The 26540-nt window shown below is 41.8% G+C and overlaps 1 protein-coding gene across 3 annotated transcripts in view; it reads right to left on the bottom strand.

Annotated features, from left to right (window-relative positions):
* MAML3 (mastermind like transcriptional coactivator 3) overlaps positions 1-26540 on the bottom strand; it is a 628002-nt gene that overhangs the window by 305349 nt on the left and 296113 nt on the right. The window contains exon 1 of one of the 3 annotated variants that reach the window (XM_059922513.1): positions 15138-15196. The exons of the other annotated variants lie outside the window; for them this stretch is intronic. The gene's annotated coding sequence lies outside the window, so the exon portion shown is untranslated. Of the gene's footprint in view, positions 1-15137; positions 15197-26540 lie in introns of those variants that run through there. 3 annotated transcript variants of the gene reach the window in all.

A 26540-nucleotide genomic window follows, 5' to 3' on the forward strand; every position in this document is an offset into this window, starting at 1 on the left:
TAATATACAGTAGGTCCTTGTTGGTTATCCATTTTAAATATAGCAGTGTGTATATGTCAATCCCAAACTCCCTAACTATCCCTCCCCTTCCTCCTTCCCCCCTGGTAAGCATAAGTTCATTCTCTAAGTCTGTGAGTCTGTTTCTGTTTTGTAAATAAGTTCATTTGTATCATTTTTTTTAGATTCTGCATATAAGCGGTATCATACAATATTTCTCTTTCTCTGTCTGACTTACTTCATTCAGTATGACAATCTCTAGGTCCATCCATGTTGCTGCAAATGGCATTATTTCATTCTTTTTAATGGCTGAGCAATATTCCATTGTATATATGTACCACATCTTCTTTATCCATTTTTCTGTCGATAGACATTTAGGTTGCTAATGGCATTTGACCAAACACTCACTGGGGGTCTATTTTGGGCCAGATGCGACATGAGGCATACAGTGCAGTGGTGAAGAGCACTGAGGAGCTGGATTCAAAACAGCTCTGGGCTTCCCTGGTGGCGCAGTGGTTGAGAGTCTGCCTGCCAATGCAGGGGACACGGGTTCGAGCCCTGGTCTGGGAAGATCCCACATGCCGCGGAGCAACTAGACCCATGAGCCACAACTACTGAGCCTGCGCGTCTGGAGCCTGTGCTCTGCAACAAGAGAGGCCATGACAGTGAGAGGCCCGCACACCACGATGAAGAGTGGCCCCCACTCGCCGCAACTAGAGAAAGCCCTCGCACAGAAACGAAGACCCAACACAGCCAAAAATAATAAATAAATAAATAAATAATTTTTAAAAAAAACAAAACAGCTCTGATGCTTACCAGCTCTGTGATCTTGGACAAGTCACCTCATCTCTCTAGGTCTCAGTTTCCAGGTGTGTAAAATGGGTATCAAGACAGCGCCCATCACACAGGGCTGTCAGGAGGATTCAATCGTTTACGGGTGAGAACAGTGTAAATGGTGGCACACTGGCAAGGCACTGAGCATAAAATGGAATGACGTCTGCCTGTGTTAAGCAGCGGTATGAGACTTTGAAACTTTCTTCAATTCTTATTTTTAAATCTTCATAAGATATAGTAAATAATTTATCTGCTTTTGAAAATACAACTGCCTGCACATAGATTGTTTTTTGATGACTAATCATCTTGCAATGGGTCTCAGAGTCATCATTACACACAGCTCTTCTCACAGTGTAGACTAATAATAATAATAGTAACGATAACGACAACAACAACAACAGCTTTGTATAGCACCCAAGTGTTTACCAAAGGCTTCTATAGCTTTCACAAGAACCCTGTGAGGTAAGCCAGCCAAGTATCATGATGGAGGCCAGGCTAGGACCCAGAGTTTCCATGTACCTGGCAGGGGTCCTACTGCCTACCAAGTGACATCATGGAAGAGAGGGGGCTAAATACAACCTGATCCCTTGTCCCAACCTGGAAGTTGATTCCTTATAAATGAACATCTGATGTGTGGTAATTTGGTTGCGATTTGACTTTGACAGAAATTTTTGACCAAAAAAAGGAAACCCTTAATAATTTGTTGAGGTTTTACTGTCCAGTGTTCATATATCTATAAATTCAACTATTCAGTAACTGAGCAAAGCTTTGTTTTGCTTTGGACTTGAAGGGGGGTAATAAAGAAGGCATTTCTATTATTTGATTGTATGTGACTCCCTGCTTGTCTAATTCCAGTAAATTCCACTTAATGATACATAACCAAATCAAATCATGCATTGGTGGGAGTTATATATGGGTAGAATCAGGCAGAGTAATGTTTACAAACCCCACCGGAAGGCAATTTACCAGACGCAGGTCAAAATGTCTTTAGTTGTCCAACAATATGAGTCTAGGAAGACCTAAGGTTAAACCCTCAAAGATAGAATGTCCGTGTTCCAAATGACTGAGATCAATACAGTCCTTTTCAGAACTGATGTTTGAACTCAAGACCAGGTTTTCCTCCCTGTTTTTATCCAATACCACAATCAATGGAATCATCACTTAATAAAATACAGGTTTTAAGAGACAAACCATGTCTTTACCTCTAGGGAATATATGGAAGTCTTTCCCCTAAAATGTTCATAGAACAATAAAGTTTAACACCAAATTGCTCCATCTAAGGTTGAGGGGTAAAGCTTTAGTTTATTTCCTTTCAGAACTTGCTGTTTACTCCCCCCCCCCATCTTCCCCGCTTTTACTTTTAATTTTTAAAATTGAATTTAGTTGATTTGCAACGTTGTGTTAGTTTCAGGTGTACAGCGAAGTGATTCAGTTTTACATGTATATATATTCTTTTTCAGATTCTTTTCCATTATGGGTTATTACAAGATACTGAATATAGTTTCCTATGCTATACAGTAGGTCCTTGTTGTATCTATTTTATATGTAAGAGTGTGTATTTGTTAATCCCAAACTGCTAACTTATCCCTCCATCCCTTTCCCCTTTGGTAACCATAATTTTGTTTTCTATGTCTAAGTTGTTTACTTTTTTGTTAGAGGTTTATCCCGCTGTATTTCTTATTGAGGAGCTCACAGACGATGAAGCAGCAGAGCTGGGAATGGCTTGAGATGAGCTCAAACCAGAAACAAAGCCTATCTCCAACAGGGAATGGCTTGTATAGGAAAGTAAGGATCGGGACGTATTTCTTTTCTAAATGGCTTGTCATTGTATCACAGCCTTATGTTCTTCGTAGTATTCCTGCTTACATACCCTGCCGGTCAAGGTTTTCACTAAATACCAAGCGCGTGTGTTTTTTCTAATGCATCTGAGGCCCGTTCTGACAAAGTACTGCTAATGTGAGGCAAGAGGAGAAGGCACCAACTGCCCAGGTCGCAGCCTGCACCGCTGCAGCCGGTGGACACGGCAGTCGGGGAGTGGGATGTAGAGACCTCAGTCACCCAACACGCAGGAACACGCGTATTTACCGACTGCATCTGCATTGACAGGGAACACTACACGGAGGATGAAAGAGCTACAGTCATTTCAAACCCACCCCTCTTGAAACGGCCATGCCACTGCTGTGCTGCACAACGACCCTTTCAAGTCGGCACCTTGGCCTCGAGCCCTCTCACTGCTCAGCGCGGACGGCATGGTGCGGCCACAGCGCCCCGCACAGCTACAGCAGCAGGATCTGCTTAGGCAGAAGGAACAGAGGTGCTGAGAAGGAACAGGTCCCGTTTCCCGCCTCCAACACACTCCAGCCTTCCTCTTCCCACTCCAAGGGAAATGTCCTTTCTTCCTCTTTCTACTTAATAGTCACACAAGGATAATTTACTTAAAAGTTGTTAGGTCACAAAAACAATCATGCTCTCTTTCATTTCTTTTCCCAGCAGTTGGTCCCCTAGAGCTGATCTCAAGCATCAAACTCTTGGTGTGTATTTTAGAACATCTTGAAATGGGGAGAGGAACGTGGGGAGGGGCTGGCGAAAGGCTACAGAGTTTCAGGATGCAAGTTAAGTAAGTTCTGGAGATCTCCTGTACAACATGGGGCCTATAATGAACTGAATTGTATACTTAGGTAAATTTGCAAGAGGGTAGATCTTATGTTAAGTGTTCTTACCACAGAAGGAAAAAGAAAATTAATCTTCTAAAAAATAAAATATAGGGGGCAGAAGGAAACTTTTGGAGGTGACGGCTATGTTTAAGGTCTTGATTGTGGTGATGGTCTCACGGCTGTATTCTTATCTCCAAACTCAGCAAGTTGCATCACATTAAACATGGACAGCTTTCAGTATGTCAATCAGACCTCAATAAAGTGGTTTTAAAGAAAAAAAGCAAAGAAGAGCCCTTGAAGGTTACAACACTCAGTAGCACACCATGCTACACGCTGCGATCACAGCCCTTCTCCTGGGCTCCTCCGTCTCCCTTTCCAACATGGGCTGAAACTGGCTTCAGCCATAAGAATTGATGTCATACCGATATTGGCACAAGTTCCAAGGATCCCAAGCATAAGCTGACATCACTGTGGCCCTGCTTAAGGGTGACAGAAGCGACGGAAGTAGCAGACATCATATTATTTCACTGGCGTCTCTTACTCTGCTTCTGATTGTGTAACACAATTCAGTAGATTACCGGGAAAGTGAGGCACTAAGAACCCTGATTTTTCTTTCCCGGAATATCCCAAAAAGTAAGGCTGTTTACAGTGAAGCACTATAAATGCCTTCTGACCCTCTCCTTAAAAAAAAAAAAAAAAGACTAAGCTGTGAACGATAAGTTGCCTGACGTAGATTTTCACGTGAATCCTTACCACGTGAGGATCTTTCCACTCTAAAACAAGAGTTTGCACTTTAAACAGAGATTTCAATAAATTAATGCATTAGCTAAAAAGAAACGGCCTCGATTGAAATGACTAAGCAAGTGACCTCAATATTATTTCCTCTCAACAGCCTAAGCAACATAAAAAGAAAATGAATCCAAAAAGGAATCTGAGTAATGCCCTACGTCTACAAGATTGCATCTGAGGAAGAGCGCGTCTCCGTGTGGCATGACTTGTGGGAGGGCTTCAGTTCTGCAGCTTCAGTTCTGAACAAACTGGCATCTCTGTTTCACTCCGCACAAAGCTAACTAGGTATCCCAGCTATCCAGGTTTGAAACATAATCAGAAACGTACCCTCCTCCTTCAGTAAGACGAGGCCCAGTGAGCTTAGGGGTGACCCAAGGCACATGTATTTCAAGGCATGTCAAACTGTACTTTTCAGAAAACCATTTCCTCTAACAAACTCTTGGCAGGCACCCCGACTAGACATCATCTATAAGGGCCTTTTGTCTCAGGCGGTGTTGCTCTGCTGTATGGGACTCTCTTTGCAGGCATAATTGGTTTGGCTGTCCATTCTACCCATCAGGTGATAGAAAACTATCAATCAGGCTAAATGCAATGTGAGAGAAGTCTCTTTAGCCAATTAGTCAGTAATGAGAACATTAGCCACGATATCTTCTGCAGAGGGCACCTTAGCCATTCCACTCGAGTCTGAGAAGAGGACAGTCTCTGTGTGATTAATAAAGATCACAGGCTGCTTCAGAATTTCTACATGGGGGAAGAAGAAAATCAGAGAGCGATGCAATCGGAAGCGCTAAACGTTTTCAGTGTCATGAGCGCTCTACACAAAAACACAAAAGACACAGAACCAGAAGACTTCAGAGCTGGAAGCAACCTTGAGGATAATTTGATCCAGCTCCTTCATTTTACAGATAAGGCAGGGAACAAAATGACTCGTCCAAGGTCACACAGCTGGCTGGCAGAGGTGCACCTCTCATTACTCGAAGTAAAAAATTTAAAGCTGTTGAAAACAAAGAGACCAAAGGCAACACAGCCTACACAAGGCTTCTGATTTTTTTTTTTTAATTTTAGCCGACCCTCCCCCAGGTCGTACAGAGGTGCAGGTGTGTCCTCCTTGCTGTCTTCCCCATTCCATCTGGGTGATCCTGGTAGAGCGCACCTAGGTAAAGACATACCCTCCCCCCCACCAACAAACATCCTCCCCAGTGTCGTAGGATGTCCTACCCCAGACAACACTGGTATTTTTAAATGCGTCTTTTGTCTCTTCTCAGGGCAAGGATCTTGCATCTTATTTCCCAGACTTTCTAGGGGAAGCACAATGACTGCATATGGTGTCTTGAGGAAGCGCTGTCTGTATTTAGAGCAATGACTTCTAAGCCGTACAATCTGAGTCCATAATGCCAGTTCCGCCACTGACTAGATGTGCGGCCTCCAGCAAACACTGCACTCCTTGTATCTCAGTTTTGCCGTCCATAAAATGGGGATAATAATAATATCTACCCCTCAGGGTTGTTATCAGGATTAAAGGAATTAGTCTACACAAAACACAAAGGACAGGAGCTGACACGTGCAAGCTCAGCTGTTATTCGGAAGGGGCTCTTGCGATGACAGCTACAATGGCAGGGCTACCTCTGTGTGGACAGGAATAACGCGGTGGTAAGTTAGGGCGAAGTAAACAAATTCCATAACTTTCCTTAGGATGAGCCCTGAGGGAATGACGGAAAGAAGAGTTAAGTTTCAAAGGGAGAGGCCAAGGTGAGGCTGGTGTGGTAGAGACAGTTCCCTGTGAAAGCATCACTGAAGCTTTGGATGATGATGCCATAGCATCCTACCTGCCTGCTGGAAGGCTCCCCAGTAGGGTCACCTGGACACAGGAGGGGGAAATCTGTGTGCCCACTCACTCCTGCAGCCCACCAGCCAAGGGGCCCTGTTTCAGGTGCCTTCGCTTGGCCACTCAGCTCGAGTGGTCTGAGAGCCCAACACACCTTGGTCAGAAACATCCCCATTCTTGGAGTCTCCACATGCTACAGATCCAGGTGATGTCACCTCTTCCATAAGGCTTCCCTCACCTCTTCCTCCCATTGGCCCATTGCCCTGTCACTGCTGGTTTACTTGTATGACTCCCCTACTCATTCCAGTTCTGAATGTCCTACTCCCCAGGAGTGCTTCCTGAACTCAAGGTCAGGCAAGAACTTGACAAAAGGGCCCCTTCAGTGGATTGTCCCTGTGTCACACACACCAAACAACAAGAGCTACTCTGATACGGAGTGCTAACGCACTGGCAGAAAATGCCTCTGAGACTTTGCTCTTTTATCTTTTAAGAGCAAATATACTCCTCTATCACCTCTAGCAACCATCCCCCCGCAAAGAAAAAGAAGACACACATGAGAGCAGAGGCAAGCTCCTCTGCCACTGCTGGGGCAGGGGGACAAACACACTCAAACACTCACAGAAGCTAAACAAGAGGACGCAGGAAAGGGAGCACAGGGAGACACAGGTGGACACACGCGTGAGACCACAAGGCGCTTGAGAACTGAACATTTAGTGTAGAAAAGGAAGAAGGGAGGGATGCTGCCTGACTTCCGGCTCTTTCCCTTTATATAGTGTGAATACTGAGTCTCACGTGAGAAGAACAGAGGGAGAGGGAGAGGAAGGGAGACGGGAGGGAGGGAGGGAAAGAGGGAGAGGAAAAGGGGAGGAGACAGGGATGCCTTCTCATTCTCACTTCTGCTCCATCACAGTGTTGAGGGCGTCTCCAATCATCTGAATGAATGAACTCATATTTGGATAGGAGACAAAAAAATGTATCTTGAACTTAGGAGATGCCTCTCAAAACTTGTCAAAACTCCCAGGAGCAAGGTGCTCGTGTGGTTCTCAACCACTATGTAGAATTCACAAAGGGAATCCATCTCTAGGCAGAAGACGATGAATGTGCACAATTAATGCGACCCTCTCTCTCCCATACAAGGTTGATACAGTTGCCATCCACTAATGTGTCCATCCCTCCTTCCTCTAACCCTTGGGTACCACATTACATCTAACATGATGTTAAACAGAAATTAGAAACTCCAACGCACACCACCTCAAAAAATAAAAAAAAAAAATTCAACAATACACAGGGTAAAGTGCTTAACAAAAGGACATCCTAATTTTGTGAAAAATGCAAATGTTAAATTACACACAGAGTAATTGCCATATTTATGTCTTTCATGCTGACCTCATCTTGCCAAAGTATGGGAATCAGTGCCAGGAATGAACCTGTTACTGATTTAAATAGGATTCAAATATATATATTATGCATAATAATAGTCTTTTTCCAGTATTACATAAACATAAAATATTACCCTCCTTCCATTCTGGAGACTTTATGACAATCTGAGCTAATACGTTTAATTCAACTCAAGTCCCCGAGAGAACAGAACTACACTTACTATTTAGCCAAGTGCTGGATCCATTCTGCTTGTCTGTGAAATGCATTCTATGAAACTTTCATGGAATCATTGTGTTGTATGACACACCATGAATATATTTTAAACTTTCATATTCCTGACATTTAAAATAAGACTTTATTTTCTTTAGATAAGAGTTGTTTAACATCCAATAATATGCAAGCATTTCTATACAGATGCATATTGAGCTATCTTAACTTTAGAGAGGCAAATTACACTGTTTTGGGAGAAAGTCCTGAAGCACCAACTATGAATGAGCGTGGTATACACCTACCACTGGATACTACACCTTCGCTAGCCCAGGCTCTGTGGAGTAGGGCAGAGGTAGAACGATGACAAAGAAAGGCAGGAAGAAGGAGAATAGAAGAAATAGAAGAGGAGAAGAGGGAGCAAGGCAGAAGCATAACTACTCAAAACTGGGGAAAGAGAATTAATTCCATCCCCCCCGTTCCCCCCAACAAACAATCGAAGGCGTGATCTCACCTCCAGCACTGTTTAAGATGGGAGAACATTTTTTTTTTTAATGATTCAGACAAGGAGAAATGCAAAGAGAAACCAAACTAGGATTTAAAGGGGATGTTGCAATTCCATCATCCAGAGAAGGTATTTCATGAGAGGAGATCCTAGTGTGACTAGGTGGGTAGCCATCTCTCGTTCATGAGATAGAATAAAACAGTTAACCTTTACTAAGGTCTTACTAAGCGTAAGGTGCTGTTCGGAGCACATATTAACTCACTGAATCCTCACAAAGCTCTGGGGAAGTGGGAACTATTATTATCCACATTTTACTAGTAAAACATAAGGAGTGTACCCAAATCACACAGCTGGGAAATGGCAGAGCTGGGGAGTCAAACCCAGCTGTCTGACTACAGACGCAGCACTCTTAACCATTTCATTAGGGATTGAGTGAGTGAGTGAATGAATGAATGAATGCAAAAGTTATGCTGATTGTTTCTAACCTGTGGCTTTAAAGGCTGCTGGCAGAGCTTGTCCCTACCACAAAGAATTGCCTTATAAACGTGGGTCACCAAAACCATGCCTCACGCACACCCCTATCCGCACCGCACCCTCATCCCGACCTGGTCCTCCCTTTTCAAAGGGGCAGAGTCAGAAGTAAGGCTGATGTCTCCTTTGTCTGACCCTGTCACATCGGGACCCTGCAACAAGGCAGTGCTGTAAGCAAGAGTGACTGCGGGGCTTCCTCTGGGGCCCACGGCACTTCCTGCTGGAGGAGAGAGATGGGTCCTGGTGCCCTGGCAAAGTTCCAAGTGGGCACACACTTTACATGAAGTTTGAAGTTTCAGTTAGTGGCAGGATCTCCACTTCCTGTTTCAAGCTGTTGAGTAACAGTCGTGCACCTCACAGCCCTGAGGTGTCTCTGCTTGCGGCGTAAAGACCTGAGAGGCTCATAAAGCAGGTCTCCCCTATGGAGCCAAAGAGATAAAGTCTTCAAATTCATCAGGACTGTCCCAAGATGCGCCACAGCACTAAGCGTATGACAATTTGAACATGACATGCATGTTTTACAATGTATTTTCCCCTTCCCCTCTGCTTCTCGCCCTTCTTCCCTTTATTTCTCGAGTCTTCATTTATGGAGGCAGAATAGGAGACATTTCTAGACTCATTTACCTCAAGTTCTGTTCCACTCTCAGAGCCCAAACAGCATGCTTTTCCTCACCCAGCTTCGATTTTGTTTCCCTACCTTTGAGAAATGTGCTGTTTCAAAAGCCCTGATTTTTAGCTTATAAGAATGCGGAGGAAGAGGCCCCCAGAAGGCAATACTGTAACATTTTCCAAGCAGTCATCTGGGGGATTTGTGACCTTACAAAAATTTCTGGTGGTTTTTGACATCCAACTTCCTTCCCTTCCCCAAACTCTCTCCCTCTCCCCACACTCTGCCACATGTTTTTGGGCAAGTATTTGGATGAGTGAAGAATTAAAAACTGAGAAAAGTGAAAACGTCCAACAGTCACAATGATTTTTTTTTTCTTTTAAAATTGCAGCATTGTAGCTGGAACAGCTTCACAAGTATGCACCATATATTTTAATCGTATCAACTGTGCCCATCTAGATTCAGCTCTTGGGAAAATTCTAACAAAGACAACACTCTCAATCAGTTTAAAATAGTCTATTGTGACAGGAAAGTACCTTGAAAATTGGTGAAGACTCACACATAGAACCAATTTCCCCTGCAGGGAAAATCAGTGAATATAAATTCATTAGGGTAGTTAATTCCACCATGTAAGCAGTTCCTGACATCACTGTTAATACTTGGAAAAATAAGCAGCCTTTTCAAATGAACAGATTGTAAACCCTAAAGTGAAGATGGCTGAGTCCTAATTATGCTCCCTTATAAAAAGGGAATCATAATACATGTTCTTTTTCCAGGGGGATGTCTTAAGAATAAATAAGACAAACAGGTAAAAATATTGGGTTGGCCCAAAAGGTCATTCGGGTTTTTCCGTAAGATGTTACAGAAAAACCCGAACGAACATATTGGCCAACCCAATACTTTTAGTTCTTGTGGGTAAGGCACTACCTAATCCCAAGATAGTTCTATAAGAAAAAAAAAAGATTGGTGTGTTCTCTGAAGTTGTTCTCTGAAGTTTCAATGAGGGCTATGGGCCCAAAATGTTTTAAAAGCAGAAAACTGTTTACACTGGAGATACTGTCAAAATACATTTCCTTCTGGTTAAGAAAAGGAGAGAGGGAGGACTAAAAGGGTGGAGTGGAAAGGAATTGTCATCAAAGCACTGTTAATATGAACTGAATTATATTACAATGACGATACTTCAACATGGGGAGTGAAAATTGTCCCATATTATTGTGGATTGACAATATGACAATCGTTCATTGAGAGTGGGTGACAGCTGTAGCATTAGAGCTCGGTGAACAACACAAGATGAATGAGTGTTACAAGTTCTTCCAGAATGGGCCCCTATTTCACAGGAGCTTGTATCAACCCAAAATAAATACATGCCAGTTTTTCACTATCTCAGCAAATTTAGCATCTCTTGACAAACCCCTGTGCTACCAGCGGCCTCAAAGTGCCAGTGGCATGTCCCTGCTTAGTGGATTTGCAACAGCTGTGAAATGTCAAGTCAAAATGCCACGAAAGATCTATACAGCACCTCAGCAAAAGAAAGGGCAAGAAATGGTAACATGCCTACGCCCGGACAAGTGTGAACTGACGTCGAGCTGTCTCCTGATTCACGGGAACACTGCTTCTGCACCTCTGTCTTGGCACCAGCTTAGTTCCACCACGCACGAGAGTCATTTGCGTGCCTCTTATTCACATAAAAGAACGAACACCAGGTATGCTACTTGAAATTAACACAGTCAGACGCCAGAGATATTTACATTACCTCCTTATACACTATACAAGTCATTCCTGCTTACTTAAGAAAAGAAAAGCAAGGGGAAAAGCACAAAAACCACTCATAATATTACCACAAAAAGATGAGCCCTGGTCACATTCACATTCTTCTTTCCAGTTATAATGCATTTTTATATTCGTATTTTTCTTTCCAGTTACATGCATTTTTAAAAAGCAGAATCCGCTCTTCGTTCTGTTCTAGTGCCTGCTTTTAAAAAATTTAGCAATCAATATATTGTGAACATTTTCCCAATCTCATTAAATATTCGTCTAAAATATAATTTGAATGGCGACACATGCTCCATTTTCTACATATACCAAAATTAACATAGTTAATCCGCTATCATTGGACATTAAGGCTGTTTCCAACTTTTTTACTATGAAATATAATGCAGCCAGTATGTAATATGTGTATACTCTCTAATCTCTTGGAATAAATTTATAAAAACTCGTACTGATTTTCTATGATCCTGACAACACTCTAAGTGAACCTGGGGGGCAGTCCTTGGATAGGTGTCTAGAGCATAATTTACCCATCATAAGAGCCTCTGAAGTATTGGTGAGAGTAGTTGAAGAGGTATAAACAATGGGCAAGTTCTTCACTTTATACTTCGAGAAAACAGAACCACTTATCCCTTAATTGCTGTGGCCAAGCCTTCTAGAGTCAAGCAAAGCAATCTGTCTTGGTGGGTGAGGGAAAGAAGACGGTATGTAAAGGGAAAGGAATTATGTGAATATGCTCTACACTTCCAAGCTCAATATTAAATAGAAACTTCCTCTAAAAGCCTCTGAGTGAATAATAAAATGTGGGAGTTATTTTATGCTATTTTCCGAATATTTCTAACTTGCTATCTTCCAGGCACACAGCAGAACTGCACTTCCTGGCCCTCCTGTGGTCAGACGGGATCGTGTGACCAGTTCTGATGAATAAACTGGGAGCAGAGTGCCAGGTACCATTTCTGGGCTGGAACATTAAATTGCTGACGTTAGACCCTCCCGAGAGCTCTCTTTCCTTCGGCTCAGCCACGGGTGTGAGATAGCGGCTAGTTTCATCAAGCATGGGTCCCTGAGTGATGACGATAAGCAGAGTCCCTCTTCCTCCCGGCCGACCCACAATAAACATGAGCAAGAATGAGAGTTTTGTTGCTTCGAACCACTAAGATTTGGGGGCTGTTTGTTACTGTATCATCACCTACCCTCTCTTGATGGATAAATATGATAATATTTCACGGACCTTTGCTGTCTCATGATCTGATTAAAATATTTACATGAAACTCCATCCTTCTCTACACATATAATTTGAAAACTTGAAGAGTTACAGACCTAATCTTTAAGGTCTCCTGGGCTTTATGATGTGATCATTCAGTGGGTATTTCCAGTGCCTTCTGGGTACCAGGCACTTGCGTTACATGCTTCGGGAAATATGGAGACACAGCTGCGGTCCCGAGAAGCTTAAAATAAAGTGGGGAGGGTACAGTTTCAGAATTTCTACAAAGGAGGAATTTAGGGTTAGCAATTGGGATGCAAAGGGCACTTGGGAGACTATCTTGAAGCTATGTTTGCATAGCAAGCGCAGTGGGTATGTAATTATATATTTATTTGAAGTGGCTTTGCAGGGAGGTTGATGGGGAATATTGTAGTGGCGAATGCCCTCCTCTGAGCTGCCCTTAGCACCACCAAGGATACAACAAATACAACTCAAAGCAGATTGTGGAGAGCTTCTAAAGAAAGAGGCTGTGGTGTTCAGAAGACTGGAAGATGCAGTCTGAGTGGGAGACACTGAGAGAAAACGTTCACCGAGGAAACCGTATCTGAGATGTGCTTTGGGGGGCCAGATTGCCACAGGGAGAGACTGGAGGAAGAGAAGCCATCTGGAAGGAAGGCCCAGTTTAAGCAAAGGCACAGAGGAGAGAAAACAGAGGACATATCTAGAAAGGTATCCAGGGCAGAGAAGTCAGAACTAATGTCTAGGAAGTTCGTTAGACAAGTGCAAATTTGGGGAGAGAGTGCTGAGGGGCTTAGAGGGATTTGTGCTTGAATAGCTGAGTCAGGGAATTCAGGGCAGCAGAGGTAGGCAGGATCCAGGGGTTTGAAGGAAGAGAATGATCAACTCATTCTCTTCCTTCAGCAGGCAGAGCTGGTCCTGGCAGGTTGACATGGCTGAAGCATGGCGCCTGTGTCTGAACAATGAAGGTGATAAAACCGAGAGGGCTGCAACCCAGTGAAGAAGGTACCAAGGTGGACCTGGCTTGCACTGTGTTTCCAGCTCAAAACTTTCAGCACAGGACTGAACATAAAATAGGCGAGTGGTAAATGAATAACTGCTAACGGTACTAACTCACTGACCGACAGAGGGGCAAGGCAGTTCTACAGGGCGAGCTGGCCAGTCCCCCCCCCACTCCTTTTCACTTCTTTGCCCACTTTCGGAGTTTTATGTTGTCATTGTGTCTCCCTTCCAAAAATGGGCACAGCAGAAGATGAAGGTATCACTCAGATCTGAGCAGTGGCCTACCTGTAAATCGTTCTGATTTAACCTGGAAGAGACTGAAAGTGAGTGAAATGATGTCTGTAGATTATCTAAGAATTGTAGCTTTAAATGGTATATGTGAGAACTGTACTGCCTAGTTTTTACCTCATGATAATAAGAGAAAGATAAACTCTTAAAAAGAAAAACATTCCAGGTACTCAGCATCTGCGAAGGTTTTTCACTGGTAATTCCCTTTTGGTTAATCTGATCCCCCATGCTTCCCTTTATGAAACCATTTTAGCTTTGGTTCAAAAAAAAAAGAAAGAAAGACAAAAATTAGTCTAAAGGCTGGAAAACAGCAGGTGGAGTGGGAGAATATGATCACTTTTCTGTATGATACTGAGTAAGTAGACTGGACTTCTGGCCCAGGAGTACGATAGTATTTCAAGTATGAAAGGAACATTTCTTGAGGGAAACGGACAGTTTAACCACGAGTAGCGTCCTTTTGATATCCCACCAAAACACAGCAAATCCAAGAATAGGTTACAGGAAACCACAACTCTCTTGACTGAGAAATAAACACAGGTTATTTTTTCCAAAGGCACATGAGCGCCCAAATAATAAGCCACCTCCAAAAGGTCAGAAGAAATTTATTGGGAATCTATTAGACATAGAACCAAAGAAAGCCTCCCTGTAATTGGACTTCACCTGGTTGCAAACGCAGTGGATGTCTTTGCTACTTTTATGGCCAAAGATAGCAAACATTTTCCGTGGAGAACTTAAGTGGAATGTTTTGTTCTAAGGTCAGATCTACAAAGCCGTAATCACCCAGGTAACTTGGGTCTGATGCTGCCCAAAATATCCCGCTAATTATAGGAGAAAGGTCATTTTCTCTGTATAATCGCAACTATACCACTGGCTGTCTACACTGGCACTTATCCAGTTAAGAACCGCCTTTCATTTCACTTTGTGCTTGCACAGACCTTGCCAAAGACAATAACATTCTTAACAGGGGATTTTTTTTTTTAATTGCCTTTATAAATATTCCTCCTCTCTTGCTCGTTCCCTAGGATAACCTGATGACTTCCTCCACAGGACAAGATACAAAATATCTTCCGCTAACTTGTACATTCAAGGAAAGGCTTTCTGGACTGGGAGAATACTGTGAGACAGAAAGGAAATGGAGAGGTGAAGAGGAAGAATTAACAGAGGGTGCCAAGATCTGCAAAACTGGGGGGATGAAAAGATTCGTAGCTATGGAGAGAGAAGGAGAAAGAGAGAGAGAGAGAAGAAAGCAAAGCAGATGTGCAGATCGACAGACGTCTTATTCAGAGCAGTTTGAGCAGTTTGGGGGCAGAAAGCAGCACATCTGCCCGCCTATGACTGCTCAAGAGAAGCGCCCATTCCTTTTCTTCACAAAGAAAAAATGGCATTTATCTCAACTACAGCGAGGCATACGAGGCTTCACCTCCCCCACCCTCTTTCTTCGCTCTTCCTCCTGCCGGCTCCCTCCCCGCCTCCCCTTCCTGTTGGAAAAGAAAAGGTGGGAGGGGAGAGGGAGGGGGAGGAGGACCCACCGGCCACAGACAACGCGGTGGGAGTCTCTTTTCTTCGGCTTTTACCAGCCTATGGGGGTCAGGATGCGATTGGTTCAGCTTTATGTGTGATCTGGTGCCTCTCACTTAGCAACAGCGAGCAGGGAAGGCAGGAAGCGACGCCACCTGGCTCTGGCGAGGGTGCGGATGGCTTAAAACGCGCCACTCGCTCCGAGGGAGACAGAAGCGGGGCGGGGCGGGGCGGGGCCGGGGTTGCCGGGGGGGGGGGGGGGGCGGGGGGCGGGGGGCAGTCTGAGCTTCACGTATTGTACCGCCGAGAGCAGGGCTGAATCAGGGTGTTAACTACAGCCAAACCAGCAGGCTAGGGGAGGAAGAGCGGAGACTGGACAGGAGCTATTTTTAATGAGTATCTGGGTATAAACCATATACAGAAAGCCTTTATGTATTTTTTTTGTTTGTTTAAAGGACAGACGACCCCGTGCTGCCTGGGTGGTGCGTGGGGAGAGAGATGGGTTCTCTAGGCAAAAAAAAAATAAGAGAGAAGAGGAATCTGAAACTGTCCAGTGGGTTTACTCCGTTTTATTTTGTTTTCAAACCAGGGTGCTACTAGAAAAGGAAAAGTAAAATTGGGTGTACTTGAAAAAGCAGTTGGCTGTGTAATCCCAGGATAGGATTTCTTTTTTTTTTTTTTAAGTTAGTCAACACAGTAGCTGTTTCTAAATCCTAAGTTCCATTTTAGCGTTTGAGAATTAACTTTCTGGAGTAGAAAGTGGCAAAAGAGAAGTACATCTCTGCGAGAGAGAGATTTTTTAATTTCTGAGAAGGATGCCGACAGAAGTTCTGATAGCTCACACCGCCTGAATATAACAGGGCCCAGGGCCAATAACAACAAGGAAATGTATTCCGCTAGTCCATCTTCTTTCATTTCTCTTAATAGAATTTTCCCTTCCCCTCCATCCCAGGTCCCCCACCAGACTTGAGAAGGATTATCTCACCTATTTACCCACCTCAACTCAACCCACCCCATCACATCAAACAGCCTAGTCTCAGACTCTAAACTATAGATGGGAGAGTATCTTTCTTCCCTTCTTAGAGAAAAAGGGTGCCTTTCAGCGTGGACTGGAGCCTTTCATTGGTATCAACTGGGGCCCTAGAGACAAAGACAGGCAGCCCGGAGGGCACAGATGGACCTCTATCTGCCCAAATAAATCAGACCCAATTAACCCCTTCAACGCTGAGCAGTAAAAGCCACTGACTACAGTGACACCTACTGCTCGGGGCGCAGCTATACAATCTGGTATCATCTACCAGGTTCTCAAATTTGCTCCACTGGTGTGGGCTCCACTGAATACATTTCTCTCTACTAACAGCTGAGTGAGGACACTTTTAGCCTCTGACTGTTGGGCCAGCCTCATCACCTGTAACTCAGGACCTCCTCAGGGGCCAGGGGTCCTGGGGTACATGGGGTACAAAAACTCCCATGTATTGAATATAAACTGACTCCGTCTGGCAGTGATTCTACACACAAGGGAGAGAAAACATAGTTTCGTAAGAGCCCACACCCCGTTCAGAATCACTACTAAGGTGAAATCACTTTTATCAACAATCCTCTTTGACACCTGATTAAATTATCCTGATTTAATTATCCTGATTAAACTTCCACGGAAGTTTCCAGTATCCACAGAATGGTACTCTGCAGGGAAAAATATGACAGTGAAGGGCTAGTACAATGGAGATATTTAGAAACTCCACTTCCATAGTTTATATAACAGCATGTTAATCAATCCACATTTCTTTTACTCTATGTGTTTAGTCAGATCCCAGAAATTCCCTCCCGTTGAAAAAAGAAAATCCATGTCATTATGAAAGTTAAAGTTATACTTTTCTGAAAGCATAGCAAAAATGCCATGTTAATGACAAAAATATCCACAAGTCTTAGAATAAGGACAAGAAACAATGTCGCTAACAGAATCCATGATTTCTCCCAAAATAGGCACTAAATTTAAAGCCATATTAAAGGTGCCAGGATGATAAAAGTAATGGGTCAGGAGGTAGAGCTTGATTCATTTTTGGCAAAAAATATCTAATGAGTCTTCACCAAGATAGGTACACATTGAACAGAACACTAGCAATGCTGAAAATTCAAACGTCCCTCATCTTTAAGGATGCTCAAAAGTGCTTGCAAATATTCTGCTTTTTATTCCCAACTTCCCACTTGGAATGTTAAGTTGTGATACTCTCATTTCCCAACTGGGAAACAGAGAAGTCTTGCAGCTTACCCAAGGTCACAGAGCGAGCCAGTGGAGGTGCTGAAATCAGAACAGGCATCCTGATTTCAAGCTCAGGGCCTAGCCTTTGGGCCACTAGAACCAGGCCATTCTCTGAATCACAGTGAGGTCTCCCTCATACACTTATGGATACCTCATCCCTGTGTGTTAAATTTCTGCTACTGTCTCGGAGTTGAGATGTCGTTCTATTTACATTCTCCTTAACGTTTCTTATTTTGTGATGTCATTTATCAGGTGCTTTCACCAAATGGGTTAAGGTTGAGTAAAACCTACAAAAAAACCCAGAAATGGTTCACACATATGCCAAGTGAAAGGCTAAATTTACCCACCTCTAACTACCTAACTGTCTAGCATTTTAACATTAAAATGAGTATTAAGTGAGGATACTCTGAAAAGTAGTTGTAGGGACTCACCACTAAGATACAATCCACAAGGTGGAGCTGCTATGGGGCATCCGGCTACATGGTCTAATTATAGCACAACAGGGAAACTTTCATTCTTTTTCACAGAAGTTCACACCGACAGAACATACCTGGAACACAAACCCATATTGTGTATGCGCAGTAAAGCTCTACCTACAGCTATGCCACAAATCACACAACCCTATGTGCAGAAATCTGGTCAGTGGGGTGAGGGTGGTAGAAATGGCATCCACAAATGCCCCTCAAAAATCTCACATACTTTTCTATAACGAGAGGCTCCTTCCCTCAAAATATTCTTAAACTTAAAACTATTTCCCCATGATAGGGAAGTAAATGGTGGTCCATCTGTCCCCATGATTCTTTTCCAGACGCTGTTTTAACACGAACCCAAACATCCAGCATTAACCTAACGGACATCACTTACGAGTTGCATACGAATAGCTATAAACAGGCACCGAGAACTCCCCTCATTCAAAATGTGAAAGTTGTATCTTTTCAAATCAATCGTACAAGATGCAATCGCACAGTTTTGAGGGGTTACACATTCTTCAGACAGTAACGTGAGCTGTCGGCACCAACAACCAGTGCCCCTGGTTAGAGTTGGATGGACCGCTTCCAAGTCAGCAAGTCTGATGCTTGCCTCTCCAAAAAGTCCCCTTCAACAACATTCTTCACGTCTTCCACAGCACTAACCTGGAGGCGGGGGCACCTTTGACTGCTCCCCACCTCGTCTCCTTCAGTGACTTGCCCCTTGGACTATTCTTCTGGAACATCTCACATCTGGCTCCCATTCCCATCTGAATTCAGGTAACCCAGGTTGGGAGCACATCACTTTACACCTGTATCACTGCAGGGACCACACTCCCGGATCCTGGATCCTTGGGTTTCTCCTCTGGGCCATGTAGCTTCGAGACACTGTCTGCCCTTTGCCCTCACAACCAACAGTGGTTCTTATTTATTTAACTGTTTCAGATCTAAAGAGATTTGCTGTAAATGGCTCCTACATTTCCACTTTTATAAACAAAATAGAACACCATAAACATGCATGTGTGTGTATATCTATAAAAAATTTTTTGAAAGCATAGACCAGGGCCAACAAAGGGCCACTTAGTAAACAGTTTAGGTTTGGCGGACCAAAAGGCAAAATCGAGGCTCTTATGTAGATACATGACGAGAGAGAAAAATTCCCACAAACTTCTTATTGACAAAATTCAATACTTTATTGGTGGACACAGTTGAATTTCATACAATTTTCACATCTCATGAAATATCCTTCTTGTGAATGCTTTTCAACCGTTTAAATATGTAAAAATCATTCTTAGCCTGTGGGCCACCCAAAAACAAGTGGGGTGGGGACATTTTGGCTCACGGGCCATAGTTTCGCAGGTCCTAGAATATACACCAAGTGGTGAAAACTGTGGTCAGGTTGAGGGAATGGGCAGGAGAGCAAAGAGATAAGTCCTTTTTTTCGCTTTTTAATTAAGACATTTCTGTATTATTTACCTTTTCATTACAGGCATGGATTATTTTACTTTTATGATTTGAAAAACAGTCATGGAAGACGTGATGTGATTGATTAATTAAAGGCTTCTTCAGAACTTTCAAATTCCTCCATATCCTTCTTATTTAACTTAATTTCCATTACTATTCTCTGTGTCTCTTCATTATTTGCCTAAAACCCTATGCACCCCTCTTGTTTTCACACCTTTGCTGCCTGGGAACATCATACTCGTATTTCAAGGCTTACTTCCTGTCTTAACTTCCTTAAGACTCCCATACCCAAGAGAGTAAAGGGAAGGCTTCAGTTCTCCGATCATCACTTGTCAGTTAATTTAGTGTGTGTTTGTCTTGAGTTCCCCACAGGCAGGGACCACCTTGGAACCTTCGGCAGCACCAACCAGTAAGAAATCTCCACTTAGGTGTTCGACAAACACTTGACAGTTTTTGGTCACCTTATGCTAAAATACAATTGTAGAATAGCTAATAAATAGTCTAGGATCCATGGATGGAAGTTAGAAGGATAGAAATGTTGGCTTGATATATGAAAATATTATTTTCTAACTTTCAAAACTGTCCAACAATGAAATACGCTGCCTCTTGAAATAACACATTTCCTGACACTAAAAAGTATTCAAAACACAAGTGGATGACCATCTGTCAGGGATTCTATGGAAGGAATTCCTGTATTATTTAGGTCAGACCACATGGGCTCTCAAGTCCCTTCTCACTCAAGAATTTGTTATTCTTATCGATACTCTGCCCCTACCCCAAATATCTCATTTATTGTTAAAATTAAGTGATTTGAAGTAACAGGGGTGACACATTCACAACTCAGATCATCAAAAACTTTACTTTGCCATTTGTTGCAATTCTGTGGGTATGACAGGACAGTATTAATCGGCTTGTTCTAGGCAAGCTTAGTATATTTTTGATAAACCACCAATACTGACGTGAAAGATCCCAGAGCCGTGAGAATTTTTGCCTCTTGTTTAGACAGCTCCCTGGGGATGGTTTTCTTATTGTTTTTGTTTATCCATTTGTTTGTTGATTCTTTTTTTTTAAAGGTTGTTGGGTTGCTGTCACAATCAGTTGTCTGAATGACAATATGTAAATCATAACTACACCTATATTTTGCTTATCTTGCATCCAGCTTTCTTAGAGCCTTTAGAACTCTGGGAAAACCTCAGGTTCAAAAGGAACTTAGACACACATACCCCACAACCTCTTTGGAGGTAAAAAATATAACCTCTGAGCACTCCGCGACATGTAAACAAAGTTCCAAAATTACATGTCATGGGTTTTTTCATCATGTTGCTACTGAATACCCACCCTGGCCCAGGCAGTACGCTGAGTACCGGGGACAGACCCTAACTCGAGGACTTATACTGTCACCTAGAAGGGCCAGTCAGTTGTAAAAAAGGAAAGAAATACATCGACTGGCTTTCAGTGTCTATCAGAGACCAACCTTTTTATTGAAGAGCCTACAAATGGAGAGCTGGTGACAGGAGAGATAACAGGGGGGAAAGAAAGGCATAAAGGAGGAAAAAAAGGAGAAGAATGAGAATCAGTTGCAGCAACAAGGCCACGTGGCATTAGAAGTAAGGAGACGCTGACAGAGAGGAAACGGGGCCCCAGACGCTATTTGGAGCTTAATACTGAACCTTCTGGAAATCACCGGGGCACCTACTCCAGGTGTCCACAGCCTCCAATGCCACATGGTGCCTTCACTTTAGCAAACTAAGCGGTGTTCATAATCAGGAATCACTTCTCTATACTTGCGTGTCCCAAGGACTCTCTAAGGGTGTCCTGACATAAGTTCTAAAAAGCCTGGAACACACAGTACACCTTCAGCTGATGTTGGTTTTCTTTTCAAAGTCTCCTTGGGTCATTAAGAAAAGATTCAATCATGTTCTGGCCGTAAAAACAAATCAGGGAGTAATATTAAGAGCTTCTAATTACTGAGTGCTGCCTGTATGCAGGCACTAAGCTAAGCGCTTTAAATGGATTTTCCCAGCAGCCCTATTACATAAGACCCATTTTTTGGACGTAGAAACTGAGGATTAGAGAAGTTAGAAACTTGCCCAGCATCATAAGGCTAGTAAGTAACAGAGCCAGGACTTAAACCCAAGTGATCTAACTCCAAATCTAGGACTCTTAAGCACAGAGTTAGAACGCAGTAAAATGCCTAAAATACCACACTGACTTGCCTTTTCAACTTCAGAGGCCTTCTCACCTTCAGGCCATGCAGGAGCTGTTTAATGTTTGAACATCACAGAATGAGACGGTAACAGTTTACTCGTTAATAAAAGTTTAAAAGTTCTTCTCTTTAAAAAAGAAACCACAATTAATAAAAACTATATCCTAGGAATCCAAAACAAAATTTGCCCCAAAAGACTGATCCAGACTCCAGGGACTATTTGCCAGAAGCTATTTTTTTCCTGAAATTATGGGAAGAGGAAAAATCAATTTATTGGCATTAAAACAAGAAGTCTAGGGAATTCCCTGGCGGTCCAGCGGTTAGGACTCCGCGCTCTCACTGCTGAGGGCCCAGGTTCAATCCCTGGTCAGGGAACTAAGATTCCGCAGGCCGCATGGCGCGGCCAAAAAAAAAAAAAAAACCCAAAAAGTCTAAGGAACAGCCTCTTGGTCAGCGAAAGAATGTTCTAAGGTGATGGCTAAGATAACACTTTATCTGGCTTTAAAAAAAATATGGCATTCCACATAGTTGAATTATCCAGAGAGCGAAGTTTAGTCATTGAAGTAAAAAGCTATTTTGATGGAAATCTTTCTAAAACATGACATATTTATATTCATATATTCTTAAACAGAAACCATTTTCTCGATGATTTATTACAGGATCATTATTATGAATATTATTAGTAATAATAGGCTGCTACTCAATTACTTCTGAGGGGGGGTGTTAAACCCAGTAGAGCTCTTTGCCCCTGCATTACATGACCTCACGACAGATGACCCCAAACTGCCATGTCTTCCAGGTCTCCAAGTCTGCCTTTTATATTTATTTTTATCCTCCTCTCTGCACTTCTTTTTTGTGTGTGTGTGGGTTGTTGTTTTCTTTTTTTTTTTTTGAATTTTATTTTATTTATTTTTTTATACAGCAGGTTCTTATTAGTCATCCATTTTATACACATCAGTGTATACATGTCAATCCCAATAGCCCAATTCATCACACCACCACCCCACCCCACTGCGGCTTTCCCCCCTTGGTGTCCATACGTTTGTTCTCTACATCTGTGTCTCAATTTCTGCCCTGCAAACCAGTTCATCTGTACCATTTTTCTAGGTTCCACATATATGCATTAATATACGATATTTGTTTTTCTCTTTCTGACTTACTTCACTCTGTATGACAGTCTCTAGATCCATCCACATCTCAACAAATGACCCAATTTCGTTCCTTTTTATGGCTAAGTAATATTCCATTGTATATATGTACCACATCTTCTTTATCCATTTGTCTGTCGATGGGCATTTAGGTTGCTTCCATGTCCTGGCTATTGTAAATAGTGCTGCAATGAACATTGGGGTACATATGTCTTTTTGAATTATGGTTTTCTCTGGGTATATGCCCAGTAGTGGGAATGCTGGATCATATGGTAATTCTATTTTTAGTTTTTTAAGGAACCTCCATACTGTTCTCCATAGTGGCCGTATCAATTTACATTCCCACCAACAGCTCTCTGCACTTCTTGCTTTCATGCTGCTTCTAGACTGCTTTCTTATTTGCCACATGGTTGGTTTGCTGAGGATCTCAGGATGGCTCCATACCCTGTCCAGAGTTAATTGTAAAGGGTTTCCCCCTGCTACCTCTCTCTGAGTTTTTTGTTTGTAATGTTTATTTTGATTTTCTTTCAAACTCACTTCCTGGTTCCAGATGCTTGAGGTTGATGGAAGCCTAACCTCCAATCAAAGGTAGAGTTACTCTAATTTTTTTCTTTAAAAAAAAAAAATGTGTTTCTTCAAAACCAGAGTGTGGATTTCTGGAGAAGCTTTATTTTATTCACCTGAGAAACCAGGACCATACTCTTTTAAAATTAAATATCATCATACAATGGAACAGGAAGGGGAAAAAAGTGTGATTCTTTTAAAAAGTAAAATAGAATTTTGTTTTCCCTTAAACACTTCATTTGTTTTTGGTGATAGTCCTTCAAGTTTAGAGTATTTTTTTTAATTACAGATTTTAGTTACATTGGTAAGAAAAAGAACCCAACGTTTGATGTAATTCCTTCATTATTCCTGCTGGATTTTGGTCAATGAATGGATAGATAGATACTAGACATGAAATGGAAGGTTATATATGATGTATATAACCTTATATATATTATACATATACATATTTACAAACATATATATGGAATTATTGATACTACGTATGTTCACAGTATTTGTATTCTGCCTGTCTCTGTTATGTTAGTTCATGTTTCAATGTTTCAACAAAGTACCCAATCACTATGTTATAGCTTTCTGAAATTCCTATTATTTTAGTTTCGCTATTCCCCTATTACTGAGCATTTCATTTGTTTTTACAATTTTGTTGTTGTTTAAAAAAACATGACAATGAATGTTTTCATAGAAATTACTTGTTCTTCTGAATTAATCCTTTGGGTTTAAACATGGATCTTCGTGCTATTGACCCAGTAAAAAAAATCCAAGCACAGTTAGAAAAGAGAAACAGAAGAAAAAGCAAATGAGAACAGGTATGAGAGAAATGAAAGAAGAGTCTGGGGATGTGTTTTCTCCTGAGAAGGCTGCATCTTGTATGTAAAACGCTGGTTATATCATCTGTTCTACTGTGAATGCTGAACAACACTACGATTCGGGTGAAGATTGTTTTTCTCGCTGTGATTTCACTTATGGCCTAGAAATTCTAAATGGAGAGCAGAAACAGGGTTCAGTGCTTTCTAGACCAACTGCCATTATTTCTACTTGAGGTTTACTTTCATTTGTAAAATTTGTCTAAATGGAGTTGGATACTACAAAGAAATAGTTATTATTTTATCAAAAGCTTTTAGGGTGACTTTAAGCTTGGAAGTGAAGAAAAACAACTTTCTTATTCGCTGTAGTATCCCTAGCACATTCACGGGAACACAGTAGATAGCTGATAAGCACAGTCAAGGGAATAAAGTTAGGAATGCAGTAAACACTTCCGGAAGGAATGATGGGTGGCAGAAAGTTGTTCCCTTCCCTGAAGGAAATCACTTTCCCCTACTCTACAGCATAGTTATGGATGGAAAAGCCTTTAAAATCTGATAATGCATAGTTCCGAAGGAATGTGTTTTAGGAGCATTTGCTGGTGGGGATGCAGGTCAAAGGAAAAAAGAAATGCTCTTACATTCTCATGATCTGGTTATTAAGGAAATAAAATAAGTCCTTATTATAAAATAAACACGTAAAGAAATGGGGTGAATAATCAATACAGGGAATACTGCGTCTGAACCAGAAGACAGTCTGATACAGGACAAATTTTATAAATATGTGTTTGTATATTCCTCGCTGAAGGGAGTCAACTTTATAAAGAAGGCTGGGGTAAAAAACAGACCTTGGTGATTTTAATTATGTCTGTAAGAGTTAAAGATCAGGTTAAGAGATAGGAAAAAAATAAAAGGATTTGTTAGTTTTGCAGAAACTGTCAGGGTTTCTATGGCATTGCAATGGCAAAATCAAATATACATCTTTTTCAAATAGAAAGGTAAGAGGCGTTTAAAACATAGGTAAAAATGCTTTTCTCTGACAAAACAGTTACTATATTTAGAACTCAAAAGAGCCTTAATTTTTGATATATGATGTGATCTATGAAGCAATATCAATTTTTATTTATATTAATGAAATCTGGAAGAGTCTAGCTGGGATTTGCAAGGGCTTCAAAGAAAAGGGACAGGGAAGTTATTAGAAGTCACAGACATGATTAGCACAAGCTTGAAATCAAAGTAAAAACTGTGAACCAAGACGCGCTAACTTAACCCTCAGACCCTGCCTCTGATACAGCTTAATAACACAGATCCTAGAAAACATTATAAAGATTTCTTTGGACAGTGCATTAGATCAGTGCTAACATGGCCAGTCACAGTAAATGCACAGAAAGCCATTTCAAAGCCAGATACTAAATTAAAAGGAAAATTAAAGTCTTATTTTATGGATTTCCCCTACAGAGAGTGTCAGATCCTACATTAATGTTATAAAACACTTTTAAATAGCCATTGCCTGACTATCACTGTTATAAATGATATTCTGATGTTCTTAAATATCTAGAATCTATTTAAATACAGGTACTGAATATTTTGTACTGTTCATAACAGAAGTAAAGGGTTTGACCTATTCCTAATTACAGTATTAATGCAACGATCTGTGTGATCACATATAAATAGAAATCTAACTACACATGCCACTGGATTTCAGCCAGAGGGTCCAGGTTCTAGCTGAAATTCAATGACATCAGCAGAGAATAATCCGCTCAGCTAAACAAGCAGGGAGAATAAGCAACTGTGGTCCCAGAAATTTTTGTCTTTTATTCCAAGTTACCATCAAGAAATATGATGGCTCAGATTTTGTATCACCAGTAGTGACAATAAGGCATGTACATCTGATGTGGATTTCTACGTGGCACTCACATGCAGAGATGGATTTTTCAAAGCTCTACTCACCTCCCCCTTTTTCCCCTACTCCCTCAGCCATCAGCACCAAACTCTAGAGCCATATTTCATTTCTCAGTGAACACCCTGGGAACAGCCATCACTTTTTCCCAGAACTGGACTCAAAAGAAAACACCATCCCTAAGTAAGTTAAACAGTTCAATGCACCAAGGAGATTTATCATAGAGAGAGATCTGCCTAATGAAAGTAATCCCCTAACCATGACACGGAAGACTGCTTTCTCTCTCTCTAGTTAAAAAACACACTGCCTCTGACATAGAAGGAAGACAGCACTCAGGCACCTCTAATATTAGCAAGAAACAAAATGCTGCTCTTAGAAGGTCTGGTATTAGAAAATTCCGAACGATGTCTGTAATCGGAACAATGATAACGTACACAACGATGCAAGCGTTCCAATATGTCAATTCAAGGAAAGTAACAAGACTAAGTTTATACCCAGTTACTGAAATGTAACCATGGCCAATAATAATTTTTGCCAGTATAGATCTCTCTTCCTCCTACTTAATGAAAATTTTTAAAAATCCGAGGTTCAGAATGGAAACG

The sequence above is a fragment of the Balaenoptera ricei genome, chromosome 5 (assembly GCF_028023285.1).
Source record: "Balaenoptera ricei isolate mBalRic1 chromosome 5, mBalRic1.hap2, whole genome shotgun sequence".
Classification (NCBI taxonomy): Eukaryota; Metazoa; Chordata; class Mammalia; order Artiodactyla; family Balaenopteridae; genus Balaenoptera; species Balaenoptera ricei.